This window comes from Alexandromys fortis, unplaced genomic scaffold, assembly GCF_014885135.2.
Source record: "Alexandromys fortis isolate MF-2015 unplaced genomic scaffold, M_Fortis_MF-2015_v1.1 scaffold_199, whole genome shotgun sequence".
Lineage (NCBI taxonomy): Eukaryota > Metazoa > Chordata > Mammalia > Rodentia > Cricetidae > Alexandromys > Alexandromys fortis.
This window is the reverse complement of record NW_026068074.1, coordinates 1,017,667-1,036,172: the sequence shown is the minus strand read 5'-3', so window position 1 is coordinate 1,036,172 and position 18,506 is coordinate 1,017,667. Positions and strand designations below refer to the sequence as shown.

The following is an 18,506-nucleotide window of genomic DNA, read 5'->3' as shown; positions in this document are numbered from 1 at the left end:
GTCTTCACCTGCTGCTCAGGTCGAGACTGGGTGGAGGCGACGCTCCGGGGTGCCCGAACTGCCCGAGCGCTCGGACAGAAGAGCGAGTAGTGGCGGGGTTAGGGTTGCGGAGTCGGTCCCGGCTGGGCTTGAGAGTTGAAGCCTCCTGAATTGTCCTCCAGGCTGCTGTTACACAGCCTCCGGCTTCTCGTGTCGGGGTTTGGTTAAGTAAAAGAACGAGGAAAGAAGGATCTCCTTAAGCAGAAGAGCGGAAGCGATGAGGTGAGAGTCCTGTGGTTCACCTCCGGTGCTAGGCAAGGGGCACTGAGGTAGGAGACTCACCGCCAATTGTGCGGGAGCTCTTACTGTACCTCTGCGGGGGAGAAGTGCTCCTTGTGAGTGTCTTAAAGGGGTTAGGAAGAAAGCGCCACGGAATGAGGTTAGCATTTCTGAGGCGAGCATTCTGAAGAAAGGCTTTGAAGAGCCAGCTTGCTGCTCAGCGGAAGGAACTGCGATTTTTCCAGGTTAGAAGAAAGACAGCAGAGAATGGGATTGATTCTGCGTGGCCAATCACAGTTCATCACGGTGTCCCCATCAAATTAATGTTAAACTCAAGAACAAGAGAGTGGATCCCTGGAGAGGAACTGAAAAGTCAATAACAACTTCGTTCAACCACTGTTTTGCAAGCATTTTGAACATGCCCTGTTCCGTGAAATATCATGAAGTCCAAGCCTTAAATACACAAATCAAATGCGCAATTTGGAGTTACATTCATACCAACAACATTTGCTTATTCTTAGATGAATTAGGCCTTCTGCTCTGCATCCATCTTGGCTAAGTAGACCAATTAACTGTTCCTGAACTGGTGCCCTTCAACGACATTGAAGGGTCTGCCTTTTTACCATCATAAATTGCTAAGCCTTTTACAAACCAGGCCTCAGATACCTAGTTGGATGGTTATAGGATATAGAACCCGATGGCTAGAGAGATTGATTCAATGTTCATATATATATTCATTTTATAAAACCAAAGGGTGGTAGGACTGCATCCTCCCTAAGATGGCGATACACAAAATCAAGCAATGGCAGGAACTGCTAAGTTTTTGGAGAAATACGAATCCTGATACATTGCTTATGGCAATACAAACTATCGTAGCCACTCTGGGAAACAGTTGAAGTGTTCTTCAATAAGTTCATCACAGCGCTACCTCATGACCCCGCTGTGCCTTTCCCGGGTGTATGCCCAAGACAATGACAGCATTGGTTCACTCCTAATATCACAATATTCGAAAGTGGATAGAAGCTAAGTGCTCATCAACGGATTATACACATGCTGCAGTGTATCCACATTGTGGCCCTGATTGCCATAAGGATGAAAGTAAAGAACAACTATCTACTATGTCCATGAAAATAATACTAAGTTAGAGAAGTCAATACAAAAGACCACTTACTGGATAGTATCAATGTATATGAAAAGGCCAGAATGTTTAAATCGCTAAAGAGAGAGAGTAGGTAACTATTTGCCTAGTGCTAGTAGACAGGGTAGGGAGAAAAGAGTGATTATTAATGGGTGCAGGGCTCATTTGACTAGAGGGAAGATCAAAATATCCCTAAATCGATTGGGGTGGTAGTTTTACAACTCTGAATATGCTTAAAACCGTGGTGTAGACAGTTGGCACTAATTTGTCGGATGTAAATCTTTGATGAGGATAATGGGCATTATTTTCATAGAAATATACTAAAGACTCTCCAACTTCCTCAGTGTTCATTGCTCAACGCGCTAGCTTCTCACTAATAATGTGTTCCCAGCCTCTGCTTGGTATCCCCTGGCGGAAGTGTGTCTCCCCTCTGCAAAGGAGACTCACAATAGGGATAAGTAAAGAGCAAATCTATTAGTGGACACGAAAGGGAGTGGTTCCTTTGTTCTGGTACTAAGGGTTTAACCAAGGCAAGCACCCCTAAGTTCTACCTCCAGCCCCATGCTGATTCTTTGAATATTTAAAAAAAAAAAAGCTGCAAAAGCACTCAGCTACTGCTAGGGAGTAACATCCTGAGGAGGTGCTTCCAGGAAGTACAGGCAGATGCGAAGGAAGCAAGGAGGAAGAGAAACTAGTCCCTTCTCCCTGTGCCTCTCGCTGCATCTTAACCCTCACAGGGAGAGCTATGCTGGACCCCTGCCGTAATGGGATTGACCTATCCCCAGCTCTAGGAATGGTAGCTTTGTAGATGACTGATGGAATTTACAGCCTCCCATGAACTTGACCACCCAACTCAGCTCCTCAGAGTTCCTCTTTGTTCCTCCAAGGTGATTGATCACATCAGGGTAGGCTCATCCTCTGAGATCATTCCAGACGGACACCTCGGTTGGAGTCTGCCAACACCTTTTCCTTCATAACTTTCCAGATCTCAAGACCACACATGAGTTTTAGGGTACTAGACATGAAAATGACAGTTATTTAAAATGGGTGGGTTGGCAGGAATAAATAAATAAATTTTTCCCAACATCTTTGTAACAAACTGACCCTGACTGTAATGAGGGAAGCAAAATTCCCATTACCAAAGAGGAATCATGATTGCTCTAAGGCCGCGTAATTTTATTCGTCGTTAACTGTCATTCGGTTTTCTAGCGTTTCCAATAGTAGCATGGAAAAAGAGAAGCCTGCTAATGAAGTTTTGAAGAACAATTTGGTTGCTGTTGAACCAAACATGTAAAGGGAGGTGTTCTTTCCCCCTTGCTTCTTTTATTCTCAGGAAGCAGGGCTGAGATTGAAAATTTCTAAAGCCAAGGCAGCCATCCTGAAGCTCTGCGGTAACAAGCCTGAAGAACAAATAAACTTCAGATTCTTGCATCCTGGTTGATGTATTCAGTGAATGGCCTAGGGGGTCGAACATCGTGCGTTAGAGCTTGCTGAAGAGACATGAGACAGAGACAACTGGGACTGTGGCAGCTCTCCAAAAAAGGATGCATGCTTAGTGAAAAATAAGACAAATTCAAATAGAGTGACTTTGTTTTTTTGAGTTTTTTTTTTTTTCTAGACACAGTCTCAGTATGTAGCCCAACGCTGACTTTAAACAGGTGCTTCTCCTGCCTGAGCCTCCTGAGAGATCCGATTGCAGGTGCACACCACAAGGTTGTGGTGCTAGCTGTTTCTCATATAAAATAAATCTTTGACGCCTTAAGTAACACTAAAAATAAAAGGCCATTTTATACAGATTTGTTTTCTGTTGTGTTTCTTGGTGTTTCTTGTAGACCCATCTCCTTTGATAGTAGTAAACATCTGGTTCACCACATCTGGAATGCATTCCTCTCCTTGTTTGGTCCTTCTCAGCATGCTGTAGCCTAGCGAAGTAGACAGTGAAGCATTCTAAGCATAGGAAGCAAGTTCTATGTTTGAGAAACCCATAACCTTAAGAATCATCACTAAGGACTTAAGATTTTTAGCTGTGGGGAATTCTAAAGAAATGGTTCTGTATTCTTGTAAGTGAACTGTCAGTATTAAATATTATACAAGTTCAAAATACAAGGAGATGTGCGCAGCAAGCAGAATCCCAGGTAAGTGCCTTCAGGACAGTAATCTTTAATAAACAACTAGGAATATGTGGACCTCCTTATATCTTTTCTGGAACCAGGTACTCCTTCTCATCAGTGAGCCTCTTGTTCTCTGCATTTGCACAGTCAGCCCAACAGCAAACAAAATTTGTTTTAATTTTTTGATTTGGTGTGTGTGTGTTCATGTGTGCCATGGCATTTGTGTGAAGGTCAGAAGACAACATTCAGGAGTTGGTCCTCTCCTACCATGGGTTCATTCCAGGAGTTGAATTCAGACTGTTAGGCTTACAGGACAAACATTGTACCAGCTGAGCCAGCTCACCATACCTGAAGACTATTTGTTATGGCAATGCATTGCATTTTGCAAAACAGCATCTTTTAGCACCCTTTAGCACGACTGTGCTGTTACATCACACCTGTTCATGTCAGTCTTGTTCCTTTTTCTCAAGAACTCTGATACATTCATTGGTATTTCAGGTACTATCCATTTTCCCAAATTCACACTCTAAAAGGTGCCAACACTTAGAATTTAAGTCTGTCTAATACCAAGACACCTATATTTTATGCATTGCAGTCTCTGTTAGCTAGTATTCTACTCTAGAATTTTTTAATTTTGTCAAGCCAGTGAAGTTATTGAAGTCCCACCTTAAACATTTGCTAGATTTTACATTTGCTGACTTAGGTTCAATTTTCATTGGCCCAGTTTTGTATATGTATAGAACAGGATACTAATTCCAGTTCTACAACTTAAATTACTTTATATTGTGAATCTTAGTCCATATTTGGACCTTTGCAAGAATGCGGGTTTCTACCTAAGACCTCTTCAAAGCTTTGGTTGTAGACCTGACAATTAAGCTTTAAAAATTATTGTAAATTTTCTTAAGGTCATATAAACTTTATATGAAAATAAAAGTCCTTGTATAGTTACTTTTCTGTTGTTGCGATAAATCACCATTATCAAAAGCAACCTAAGGAACACACACACTAAATTAAAAAAATAAAATAAATTTTGTTTGCTTTGGGCTAAAGGTGCAAATGGAGAGAAATGGATCCACAGGGATAGAGGCATCGTGGTGGAGAAGGCTTGGCAGCGCGAGCAGGATGTTGAGTGCTCATCTCAACTGGACCGAGGAAGCAAAGGAAGAATGAGAGAGCAAGAACAGTGGTGAGACTATAAGCCTTCAAAAATGGCTCTATGGCCAGTGACATTTCTTCCAGCAAGGCTCAACCTCTTAAAGTTTTTATAACTTCCCCAAACAACACCACTAACTGGGGACCAAGTATTCGTATACATGAGCAGCTTACTTCTGCGTGCCATTGTTTCGTAGGAGCAGGAAACTCCTTAGGCTCACTTACACAAGTTGGAGGCCTAGGTGTGTTAGGTCTTGCCCTGAACACAGCTTTCCTATCTTTCTGATGCAACCCAAAAGGTATCTCTTTAATGAAGCTAATTTTACTAATTACAGACTCTTTACCAGTACACAACATAAAACTGTCTTGAAATCTCTGCCAAAGAAAAAAGTCCGTTACCTTTAAATTTAGCCTCAGTCAAGTTCTTAGAATGACAGAAGGCAGCCAGATACTTTGTCAAAGAATCACATGAGGTGGCTTACACCTTTAACCACAGCACTTGCAAGGCAGAGGCAGATGGGTCTCTGTGAGTTCAAGGCCAGCCTGGTCTACAAGAGCTAGTTCCAGGACAGACTCCAAAGCTACAGAGAAACCCTGTCTTGAAAAAACAAACAAACAAAAAACAACAACAACAACAAAAAAGAAGAAGAAAAAAAATCACATAAATGGACCTCTATCCCAATTGCCAATAGAGTCCTCCCTCCTCTCTGAAACCTCATGAGTTGGGCATCCACTATTCATGTAACTCTGTACAACTGTCTTCCCGTCTCCCACTGGAGTGGCTTATTAAGCTCTGCTTAAAGTGTCCAGTGGCTTTTCTGTTTCAAACTTTCAAAACTTTTCATGTTCCTCAAATAACATGGTCATTCAAGCCTCCACAGTACAGAAAATGTGCCTGGATGCAGTGTGCTGATGCTGGTAGTGTTGATGAGGGGGGAGATAAAAAAGTGACTTTTGTTTTGTTTTGTTTTTATTTGTCTTTTGAGACAGAGTCTCTGTGTAGCTGTGACTCTCATGGAACTCACTCTAAACCAGGCTGGCCTTGACCTCCCAGAGATTTGCCTACCTCTGCCTCCCAAGTAAGGCGTGCGCCACCACTTCTGTAAATAGAGACTTCTCGTTCATTTCCTGGCCGCCCAGACCCAAATAATCACACAGAAACTATATTAATTAGAACACTGTTTGGCCAATGTCTCAGACATATTCCTAGCTAGCTCTTCCATCTTAAATTAACCCATTTCTATTATTTTATATTTTACCACAAGGCTCATGGTTTGTTACCTCTTGTTTCTTGGACAGTTACATGGTGTCTGCCTCCTTTGGCAGCTACATGACTTTGCCTACTCTCTCTGTATATCTCTGTTCAAATTACCTGCCTGGCTTTACTCTGCTAAGCCATTGGCTGAAACGGTTTTAATACATTAACCAATAAAACAACATATATACAGAAGGGCATCCCACATCACACTGCCCAGCCAAAATGGCTCATTTTTATTCGATAGAGTTCGCCACATTTATACATCCTATTCCATTTAATGACACTTAATCTCACTAACCATAAATTTAGGTTAACTACATTTCATAAAGTAACAGGCTGAGCATGTTTTGGAAATCTTCCTTGGTTTCATAAGGCATCTATATGCTTCCATAAGCACCGTAGACTGGGTGGCCTAAAGCAGCAGATATGTGTTGTCTCCCCACTATGGAAGTGAGAAATGCCAGTGGGACTATGCCCTTTCATTGCTTCTGGGAGAGTAGCCTTCATTTTCATTTCAGTCTTCTAGAAGTCCCCAGGCATTCCTTGGCATGAAGCAACAATTCCAGCCTCAGACCCCTCCTAAATGTGATCATCTTTCTCCTGTGTGTCTTCATATGATAGTCTCCATGTCTGTCTAATTTTAACCCCCTTTTTGTTCTTTTACATTTTTTTTCAAACAGTATAGTGATTTGGATGAGAAATATCCCTCTTAGGCTCATGTACCTGAGCACTTGGTCCCCAGTTTGAGGCACTGTTTGGGAGGCCCTGCACCCACTGGGATACAGAGCCTTGCTGGAAGAAGCATCAGGGGAAGCAGGCACCCACTTTCTTGCTTGTTCTCTTTTTCTGCTTCCTGCCTGTAGATGAACATGCCATGAGCTGGATTCCTTGCCATGCCTTCTTTGCCATGACAGACTTAATCCTTCCAGAACCATAAACTAAAATAAACTCTCTCTTTAGTTTGGTCATTGTGTTTCTTCATAGCCACATGAAAATGACTAGTACACAGAGATCATTGTGTAGCTCAGGCTGCTCTGGGCTTCAGTCCTTCTGCCTCCGTCTCCCAAGTGCTGGGAATTACAGGCCTGCACCACCATGCCCAGCTTTAAAGTTCACTTCTTGTAAAAGCACCTGCCATATTGATTTAGACTCCTTCGTAACAACTTCAATTTGATTATATCTGCAAGACCCTGTTTCCAATTAAGATTGCATTAGAAATGGACCATGTCTACTGGGGAGACACACACCAGCCTGCAGTTCTGCACAAAGGATCCTGTGGGTAGTGAAGGGTTGACACAACCTGAACTTGAGAGATGCTAGAAATTTTCTCAGTCGCTTGCGCGTGGAAGGGATGTGAACTATACCTTCAGAAAGGGAGAGATGTAAATGCAGGGGGTGGGGCAATCTAGTATTAGGTAGAAATTTGTAAGAGAATAAAACTTTGGGTTGACCTCAGACATTTCCTCTCCAATAGTTCCATGCCAAACGACTCCCTGGAGTTTTGAGGGGTGGGGGGAGTTATGACCTAAGATCATTACACCCTGCAATTTGTCTTTCAGCAGGACAGGCAGGCGTTCTCAGAAATGAAGGGCTTGCCAATGGGTCTGCTAATTGAAAAACTATTTGAAGATACATGCTGGTTGGTGGCTCAGAGGGTTTGGAATTATTTAGAGCAGAAAACATTTCAAAAATAAATTTGAAACCAACATAGAGCTGCCAACTTCTAATGTTGTAAGAGTGTTTAAAGTAAATCAAACTATCATCTAACACTGTAGTCATTTTGTAAAAGACAAATCATTTTAATGTCAAAAATTATTCAAAGGATATAACCCGATAGCTATTTACATTGGATAATTTAGTTTTATGAAAGTATCTTTATTTAATATCTGCATTCCCCCAGAAAAATAAAGAAGTATTTTCCATAGATAAGATCTCACTCATGAATGGGGGTTTGAAATCCAGGAACTGATGGGAACACGGGACAGCGACTGAAAATGAGCACCGACTAGCACTCTGTGATTTATGCAACTGCAGGAAAAATAATATTCAAAACTCACTGTAATTGTTTCCATTTTCTAAGGAAAGTTTCAGTGGGAAAATAAATCTCTGAAAACTACTCCCTTCCACATAGAGAGGATGGTGGGGGTCGAGAGATGGCAGCTTCTTCCCTCAGCCAACATCTGGGTTTCCACTTCAGGTTTTTCAAACACTCATGGAAATATGGATGGCCGGACCCATGTTTAAAATGATTTGGACTTTTAATTTGCACATTTCTCTCCAATTCGCTGGAAGCCTGCATCTGCATCTAAAACTGGGTTGTGTCCATTGGCTCTAATTTCTAAGGATTTCTGCAAATTTGGGATAGGTGAGAACATGTAAGAGAATGGCCCATCACTCTGTGACTCATGGCTTATACAGGGTGGGAGTTACCTATGGAGAAGGAAGAAAGGCCAGTGAGCGAAAACCAAGAGGTAACCCCGGGCTCAGTGCAAGAGAGCCATCAGCCATCAGCGGAACTGGAGTTGAGTGTTAAGGAGGCTGAGAAGCTTTTACTGGGGATGAGTTTCTTCCTTTCTGGAGAAAGGCATGATCCCTTTAAAGACGCCTCGAAACAAAGGAATGAGAACTGGAGAGATGCTCTTCCTGAGGACCTGACTTCAGTTCCCCAGGCCCCAACTCAAGTGCCTCTCTTGGTTTTACCTAGAACTCCAGTTCCAACACCCTCTTCTGGCCTCCTCAGGCACCTGAACACATACGATAGATACACATAACTAAAACTAATAAAAATAAATCTTAGCAAACAAAAAACCCAAGGACCTGGGTGGACTTGGAAGATTTGCCATGAAGCCTTGGCCTGAAGCCCCGGGAGTTAGAACCACAGGCAGGAATAGAAATCCCTGGGCACAGCCACAGAGTCCTTACCCCAAATCCTCACATTCTCTGGCATGTGGAATACTTCAGTGAATCACACAGGACAAACCTCCATTTGAGACCATGAGCTCTGAACCCTGTCTAGAGTTCTGTAACTTGCTGAGAAGTTTAACTACCTTTCCATTCATGAACTATCTCATCTTTTACTGGAGACACGAGAGGGAATAATTGGAAAAGAGGTGAAACTTGTCATCACCAGTATATTATTTATTTATTCTTGTACCACATACCCGTTCAGACAGTATTAGGATTATTGATGTTTTCACCAATGCCTATGTGAAATAGGTATTATTAGGCCCATTTTATGCAACGTAAAATCAACATTCAGAGTGAGTCTTTGAAGATATTTGTTTTTAAAAATGTTTTTGATCGTGTCTTCATTATCTCAGAGGAAAGGTTGTACATGGCCTTTCTCTCACAGCTGACTGGTCAAAACTAATCCAATGGCTTCACTATGACTGCAATACAAGGGAATCTGGCAAATACAAGTGAGTATTGTTTTGCTAATAATTGTTTTGCTATTAAGACAGGACTTCTTGACGCATAAGATGGCCTAGAACTCTTTATGTAACCTAGGTTGGCCTCAAACTTGCACTGATCTCCTGCCTCGGCCTTCTGAGGGCTGGGATTAGAGGTCTGTGTCAATATGCCTGGCAAAAATTATTGACAATTTTACCAGAAGAGGCATAAATTCAAATAAGCTAACACATCATCTACCTATTGAACTGGAAGAAATGGAAAGGCGTGAGAGTGAGGGCTGGTGAGTGCTGGAGGGGGTGAAAATTACATATGGGATCTCTTGAAGGAAATTTGAATGAAAAGTCTCCAAAACTCTATATCGATGCATCCTTTTTCTAAACATTTATAGTAAGGCCTTAAAGAAACACTCACCTGTGAGATGGTATTTATACAAGTCAGTCTGAAGGGATGAACCCCAACATTTCTTTTTTCATGTTTTTTAAATAGTTTTTATTGGGCAATATATATTTCTTCACTGCCCTCCTTTCCTCTCCCCTTCTACCCTCTCCCATGATCCTCATGCTCACAATTTACTCAGGAGATCTTATCTTTTTCTACTCCCCATGTAGAGTAGATCCATGTATGTCTCCGTTAGGGTCCTCTTTGTTGTCTAGGTTCTCTGGGGTTGTGAATTAGAGGCTGATTTTTCTTTGCTTTATGTCTAAAAGCCACTTACAAGTGAATACATATTTTATTTTTCTTTCTGGGTCTGGGATACCTCACTCAATATGGTGTTTTCTAGATCCATTTATTTGCCTGCAAATTTCAAGATTTTTTTTTTTCTGCTGTGTAGTACTTCTTTGTGTAAATGTACAACATCTTCATTCTTCAGTCAAGGGGCATTTAGATTGTTTTCAGTTTCTGGCTATGACAAATAATGCTGCTATGAACATAGTTGAGGCCATGTCCTTGTGGTATGATTGCGTGTCCTTTGGATATATACCCAAAAGTGGTGTTACTGGGTCTTGAGAAAGGTTGTTTCCTAATTTTCTGAGAAATCGCCATACTGATTTCCAAACCGGCTGTACCAGTTTTCACTCCAACCAGCAATGGAGAAGTGTTCCATTTACCCCACATCCTCACCAGCATAAACTGTCATCAGTGTTCTTGATCTTGGCCATGTTGACAGGTAAGACTGAATATCAGAGTTGTTTTGTTTGAATTTCTCTGATGGCTAAGGATATTGAGCATTTCCTTAAGTGTCTTTCAGCCATTTTAGATTCCTCTGTTGAGAGTTCTCTGTTTAGGTCTGTACCCTATTTTTTTAAAAATTGGATTATTTGTTCTTTTGATGTCAAATTTCTTGAGTTCTTTGTATATTTTGGAAATCAATTCTCTGTCGAATGTGGGGTTGGTGAAGATCTTTTCCTATTTTGTAGGCTGCTGTTTTGTCTTATTTACCATGTCCTTTGCTTTACAGAAGTTTTTTCAGTTTCAGGAGGTCCCATTTAGTAATTGTTTCTCTCAGTGCTGCTGGGGTTATATTTAGGAAGTGGTTCCCTGTGCCAATGCGCTCAAGTGTACTTCCCATTTTCTCTTCTATGAGGTTCAGTGTGGTTGACTTTATGTTGAGGTCTTTGATCCATTTGGATTTGAGTTTTGTGCTTGGTGATAGATAGGGATCTATTTTCATTCTTCTACATGTTGATTTCCAGTTATGCCAGCACTATTTGTTTAATATGCTTTCTTTTTTCCATTTTATACTTTTTGCTTCTTTGTCAAAAACCAGGTACTTGTAGATGTGTGGATTGAAATCTGGGTCTTCATTTCAGTTCCATTGGTCCTCCTGTCTGTTTTTATGCAAATACCAGGCTTTTTTTTTTTTCCAGTACTGTAGCTCTGTTTAGAGTTTGAATCAGGGATTGTGATACCTCCAGAAGTTCCTTATTGTATAGGATTGTTTTGACTGTCTTGGGTTTTTTTGCTTTTCCATATGAAGTTGGGTATTGTTCTTTTGAGGTTTATGAATAATTTTGCTGTAATTTTGATGGGCATTGCATTGAATCTGGAGATTGCTTTTGGTAAGATTGCCATTTCACTATGTTAATTCTACCTACCCAAGAGCATGGGAGATCTTTCCATTTTCTGGTGTTTACTTCAATTTCTTTCTTCAAAGACTTAAAGTTCTTCGTTTGGTTAGAGTTACCCCAAGATATTTTATGCTATTTGTGGCTATTGTGGAGGGTGATGTGGAACTGAACATTTCCTGAACATAACAATAATTCTTGGTAAATGTCCGATAATATGTAGAGACTAGATAAATGACATATCCACATGCAGAAACACTGTGACTCCTCTGAAGGATGTCCGTAGATGCTAAGAGTCACAGACTATATTTGAATTAAGTTCCTTTCAATGTAGTCCTAGTTCTTAATTGTGAAGATTATCTCCCTGAAAACACTTAAAAGCATGTATTCAGAATTACAAGACTTGTTAGAATTAACACAGGTTTAACTTTCTTTTGATTAAATTTTTATAAATACTGAACAATAAGCATGCCTGATTTGATTGAAAAAATAGAGGGAGTGAAGACTGAAAAGCATGGTTCTCCTGGTCTGCTCCAAGCCAAGACATGGAGTGTGGATCAACAGGGGAGAATGGCTGTTTTGCCCCATGGCTGCCTGGGCACACACACGGATTTCAGAGCTGGCTGCAGACTTTGTGGTGGCTTCGTGTTCCAAGAGCTGGCTTCGGCAAAGCTTAGCAAGCACAGTGTGTGCCCTTCAGGAGGCTTGGGACTCATCAGGTATAAGTAACACTCGCTCATTCATCTTCGGATGAATTTGTGTGGCATGCTGGGGTGCTGACAGAACCCGAGCTTGAGAACATTGTTTATTTATATCTGCACACAAGAATTCAAGTCTCCCGAAACCTCGGGATTTCTCCGAATTCGCTCAGCGCTTGCAAACACTTGTAGTTCTTTCCACTGGCGATCCCTGCTTTGCTTTGGCTGGGTTTGCCTACATGAAAAAAAGCACAAGACAGCGAACGGTGCTGAGTGCTTTGGTCCACACATTGAAGGGAGCCTTTGCTTATGTGATGTGTCAGAAACACTGAGACTTCCAGGCTTCTTGTTTGTGCCTTCATGACTGATTAATACCACGTTTGCATTGTTGATGCTAGAAGATGCTCTAAACCGTATGCCTGTGTGTGACAGTGAATGTCTGTGTCTGTGTGGGTCTGTATGTGTGTGTGTGGATGTGTATTGTGTGACTGCATGAATGTGTGGGTCTGTTGTGAGTCTCATTCTCTGTGTAAGTCTCTCTCTTTCTGTCTCTGTCTCTGTCTCTGTCTATGTCTCTCTCTCTCTCTCTCTCTCTGTGTGTGTGTGTGTGTGTGTGTGTGTGTGTGTGTGTAGCCAGATCAGACACAACCTTTTGGAGTCCTGGTTATATGCTGGGCCGTTTGTTTTTGTTCTTTTGCCTTGCTCCTTTTTGTGGTGTTGGGGATTGAACCCAGTGCCTTAAGCCAATGCTGGACTCTCTGTAACTATTCGATGCTTTTATGGAAGCTTCTGTTACAGAAAATTCAAATGTGTAGAAAGCAGAGGTTAATATAATATAATATAATATAATCCTTTCCCATCTGAGTCAGTATAACTCCCGGTTAATCATATTTTCTTTGCAGTGACAACCACTTTCCCACATCAACTACTACGCACTCCTACTGCCAAAAAATATGAAACTCAAGTAGAAAATCTTAAGTTTTCATGTGTAATGGTGAATTGTATGGTGAGGGAAAAATAGGTCAGGACTCAGGGAGTCAAGCCGACCTGCCCTGCCCTGAACCAAGCCTGACCATTGTGTTTGATTAATCTTAGGCTATGCATCCTTTCTGAGTGACATCCATAAAATAAAAATTGTAGAATGTAAATTATCGAATTATAATTTAAGATTATAAATTGAACCCACGACTTCCCTAAAGCACCGAGTACCATCCTTTATATCTTAGATGGAGTGTCACTGTATCTGGTTACTGTCTTAGCCTCTCTGCTCAAAATCGAAAGTCTAAACCACAGAAGGGTAATGCAGCCCAGAGTGTTAAACAACCAAATAGGCTGATAAATATGATTTGTTCGTGTGTGGAGGACTTTAACTGGAAGCAAGTACCTATTCAGTGTAAGAGCTGCAGTTGCAAATTTATTATCTACTAGAGGTTGTTGCCTGACAAGTTCAAGGGCAAATAGGCATCCTTCAACTGAAAGTTCGCCAATGCCGCCTTAGGGATCGGTATTATTTGGGTTAGGTGCTGACCATGCAAACCAGGTGATCATTTTGTGTTCCTTGGTTGTTTTCAATTAGCTGCTCGGCATAAGGTACCCGTCTACTAACAAAGTAGAAACTGGATGGGATCAGGGTGTTGGAGAAGCCAGGAGGCCAGGGGATTCAGGAACAGGCAGAACTGAGGTGGGGACAAGACCGCTGGACGGGTGGGCGTTGTGCAGTCCTGGGAAAATCTGAAAGATTGCCCTGGATGGCATGTGCACTGAGCCTGCGGCGAGGAGCCATGGGAATAAATGCTCCATCTGTTTCGGGGTTGGTGTGAACTCAGAGACACCCAACTCAACAACAACAAAAGTACTCTTTTTGTGAAAGCGTCAAATAATTAATAATCCTTTGTCTTTTTTTAAACCGAGAAATAAATGTTGTGTATATTTATAGTATGCAACACAACGTTTTGAAATATGGCTGTATAGTGATGAACTGGCTGAGTCCAGTAAATTAAGGTAGGTGCCCATTACATCACATGCCTGGTGCTAGAACACTTACAATCTTTTTTTTTTTTCGTTTTTTTTTTGAGTGTGGGGGGCTGTTGTGAAGTGTATAAAACTGTTATAAACTACTGTGCTATACAATAGGTGTCGTGGAGTTATTCCTCCTGTTTAAATTGAATTTCTGTTACTTACTCAACAGCTCCTTCAACTGAGTTTCAAACCATGTTTTCTAAGCAATCTAAAACCTGAAGCGAGTCACTCTGCCCCAGTGACTTACCAGTTTGGCTCCGGAAAGCATGTCTGTCTTGCTGCCAGGGAAAAACCTGTATCACCTGTGCTTGTAACGGTCATAGACATCCATTTCGCCTCCTCCAAGGGAATCACTGATGCCCACCTCTGGCCGGGGCAGCTCACTGAGTGGTTCCCTCTTCCCAGGTGACTATAGTATGTCAAGTTGACAATAACCAACACATTATGCCAAGCGTAAAAGCAATCACATTCTTCAAAGTTATATCATCATGATACTATTCTTTTTTTAAAAAAATTGTTTTTTATTGAGCTATATATTTTTCTCCTCTCCCCTCCCTTCCTCTCCTTTCCCCTTCTACCCTGTCCCATGAACCCCATCTCCCAATTTACTCAGGAGAGCTCATCTTTTTCTACTTCCCATGGAGATTAGATCCATGTATGTCTCTCTTAGGGTCCTCCTTTGTTGTCTAGGTTCTCTGGGGTTGTGAACCATAGGCTGGTTTTCTGTGCTTTATGTCTGAAAGCCACTCACAAGTGCATTCATATGATAGATACTATTCTTTTATCTTGGAATGACTATTCCAGAATTTTATCTATGAGCTCGTATTTCCCTCAGCCAGGTCTTTTAGGAGTGGAGGTACATTTTTTTTTTTTTTTTTGGCTATTGATAGGTAACATATGACTGTAAGGGAGGAATAGCTACTTCTGTTATCCTGCCAAAGGAATGTAGCAATAAAATGATTCCTAACGGCATACTGCCGAGTCCACAGATAAGTGCCTCACTGAGCAGAGAGGACTAATGTGCAGAGCAGAAGAGCCTTGGCAGCTCTCAGCCCCACATAGGGTGTCTCTAACAGTCCCCTCCGTCTAAGGCTCTGGGAGCTGAGAGGAAGAGGAGGAGAAAGATTCTAAGAGCCCCCAGGGGTGGGTGACTCCAAGGAGACTGTCTTCTGGAGACGGCAGGACTGCTGCCCATCTGAATTCACAGAAGCTGTGGCAGCACACACAAGACCTGCCCAGGTTCCAACCAGGCCAAACCCCAGAACTGAGAGCCAGAAGGGGAAGGGGAAGAAGGACCACACCCCCAACTAAGAAGCTCTGTGTACTTGATTCCTACTGGGAGAGGGAAAACCAGTTTTCTCCAATGGAGTGACATTGGGTAATATCAACCACACTCCAGAGCAGGCCCCAGGCCCAGGAGTAGGTGGTCAGCAGGAAAACAGAAACACTCCATGCTTTCTGTGAGCTATTTGTTTTGTTTGAGTACTCTTTTTTAAACTGTCTGTCTTTAAGTTTTTTTTTTTTTAATTTTTGAGGGGGATTTGGATTGCCAGGAGGTGGGGTGGGTTTGAGAGAAGAAGAGAAAGAACATGAAGTTGAGTGGGGAGGGAGCTAGGGAGGTAGGGAATGGGGAAGGGGAAAGAACGTGATCGAAATAGATTGTTAAGCCAACAATAAGTAAAGCAAGAATTTTTGATAACTTTCAAGAAAATAATGATAGAATGGTATGAATTAATAATAATAAAATGAAATATATTCCCCCCCAAACCAGAAAAAGGATATAAAAGTCTTGCACTGTCTGTACATGGCCCAGCTGTGGGCCTCTGTGTGAGTTCCCATCTGTTGAAAGAAGAAGCTTTTCTAACACGAACTGAACCCGGCACCGATCTATGCGTACAGCAGTATGTCATTAGGGGTCATGTTATTACTATGTTCTTTTAGCAGAATGATAGCAGTGTGTTTTCTCCATTTGTAGTCATATTACCTGTCAATAGTCAAGAAATGTACCCATGTGATCTATAAACTGAGCAAATCCATCAACTCCTGGAGCAACCCAAACCAGTGCTTAGTTTTTTTGGGAGCTGCGGGCTGCATTCCTGCCGCCCCAGCTCCCAGCCACCTGGCTGGCTTATACCCCGAAATAACAACACACAATTGTACTCTTTTAAACACTGCCTGGCCCATTAGTTTCAGCCTCTTAACCCATTTCTAATAATCTATGTAGCACCATGAGGTGTGCTTACCAGGAAAGATTCAGCATGTCTGACCTGGTGGCTGGCTGCATCGCATCTGCCCTGGAGAGAGCTGCATGGCATCTGAGCTCACTTCCTCTTCCTCCCAGCATTCTGTTCTGTTTACTCCACCTATCTAAATTCTAACCTATCAGGGCCAAGGCAGTTTCTTTATTTAACCAATGACCTTCCTCCATCACTTAGTAGCTGTTAGAAATTTCATTTGGTTGCCAATTATAAACACAGTCTCAAATGAAATAACTTAGAGAAGAGACAATTTAATGACACTCAATTTATAGTGGCTTTGGGTATTATCGTACCTACCCCAGATGTGCACTTTCAGTTAGAGTGAGTCATGGAGACTCGGGAGGTTTGAAGGTATCGGTGCAGTCACCACCACTGTATAACCAGCGCGAGCATCACCAGCGTGTGTGCTGACCTCATGGGAGTGAGGCAGCACCCGAGCCAATAGCTGCTCTTGGATCCTCTTTTAGCATCTTTGAGTCCCAAACTAGTTGCATTTGATGAGTGCTGCAGAGAAGGTCTTGATAGAGACTTCTCTCTGCCCTCTCTCCACCACCTTGTATCACTTGTCCTTCTCAGCTGTCTGCAGTTTCTGGCACCAGACACTTAGAAAACAGTGTTACAGATATGACTGACCATTTCCCACCACGGCTTTAGGCCAGTCTATTTAGCAGGACACACACACACACACACACACACACACACACACAAGCACACACACCTACATGCTTGTTCATGAAACTTAATAATTCTGCTTTTTTGATGGATGCTCAATGGCACACAGAAGAAGTCAGCGCAACTTACCTTGGAATGGTGGTTCTATCTAGGCATGAGGGACTCTGGCCTCCATCTCTACTCTGCCATCTCCCTGGTAGGGATTTCTGCAGGGTCTGTCACAAAGCGTAGCCATCATATTCTAACCACATCATTTCATGTTCGGGACAGAAAAGAGAGTTGGGGAAGGAAGAAGGGAGGGAGAGAGAGATGGAGGGAGGGAGGGAGAGAGGAGAGGGACAGAGAGAGAGAGAAGTGAAAGGCCAAATGGCGAATTTCCTAAGATCGCCTCAAAGCCGTCTCTATTGACTTTCTCTTCCCCTTACCTTCAGAATCAAGAAGTGGATGTCTGATCCTTGGTCATATCTCCAGATTCTATTACTAAATAAATGAGAACTATAATGAAAGCTAAACATTCAGTTCTACCAGAGAAGGGGAAAGTGTGCAGCAGATTTAGGAACATGAAGTCCCAACATCTAAATGACAGCCATGCTCTTGTAGAGCGTGTAACTAAATCTGTAGAAGAGCAGGCCTTACATGGATTCCATATATACGTGCATCGAGAAGAGGCCAGAAACAAATCACAGCTAGATTTTGTGAGGATGACAATATAGAGTAAGCCTTCTACTCTTAGGGGAACCACTTCAGGACCCCAGGATGCCCAAGACCACAGATAGTGTCTGAGTCCATAAATGCTGTTTTACACTTAAGCAACGCAGTGCCGGACTTTAAATACCATCATATGCTGTCCTTTGTGCTTTGGGGTCATCCATTGCTAAGTAAAATGGGTGCAGATACTTGAATGCTGTGACAGTCAATCCTATAACCAGGACAAAGTGACCAGCTTGTGGGCATCACACTGTGCTGGACAAAGGGGCGACTCATGCAGGGCAATGTGAGATTGCATCGTGTGGCTTCCAACTTAAAACTAGAATTTTCTACTTGATCCTTTCAGGTCCTTGTTTGCTGTGGGTAACTGAAATGGCCAAAAGCAAAACCGCAGATAAGGGGGACTCCTGTACCGCACACCCCAGGGCAGTTTTCTCGAAGGGGCTGTATTACACGCTGATTTCAAAGCGAAGGGCACAGCACTACGGAAGAGACCTAGAGGTTGGTAAGAACATTGCGGAACTGTGGTCGGGGAAACTGGGAAGGGAAAGGAAAACTGAAATGTCTCCGACTAAAAGGCATGAATCAATCCGCGCTAACAGCTACTTTTGATGGTAAAGTCTGCGAATATTTGACTTGGTGATTTTTGACTTTGAATTTGTCTGTACGCCAGATATGATTTGAGAAATGGAAGGTTATGAAATATGCCGTCTCCTTTATTTTCACGTGAGAACGGGAAAGTTGCTTTCTGTGTATA

The 18,506-nt window shown here is 42.2% G+C and overlaps 1 long non-coding RNA gene across 1 annotated transcript; it reads left to right on the top strand.

Moving 5' to 3' along the window:
* Positions 1-19: 19 nt before the first annotated feature.
* LOC126488252 (uncharacterized) lies at positions 20-18,229 on the top strand. Its single transcript, XR_007588626.1, has 3 exons — positions 20-261; positions 4,558-4,693; positions 18,096-18,229. It is a non-coding gene; the product is annotated as an uncharacterized lncRNA (long non-coding RNA).
* Positions 18,230-18,506: the final 277 nt, after the last annotated feature.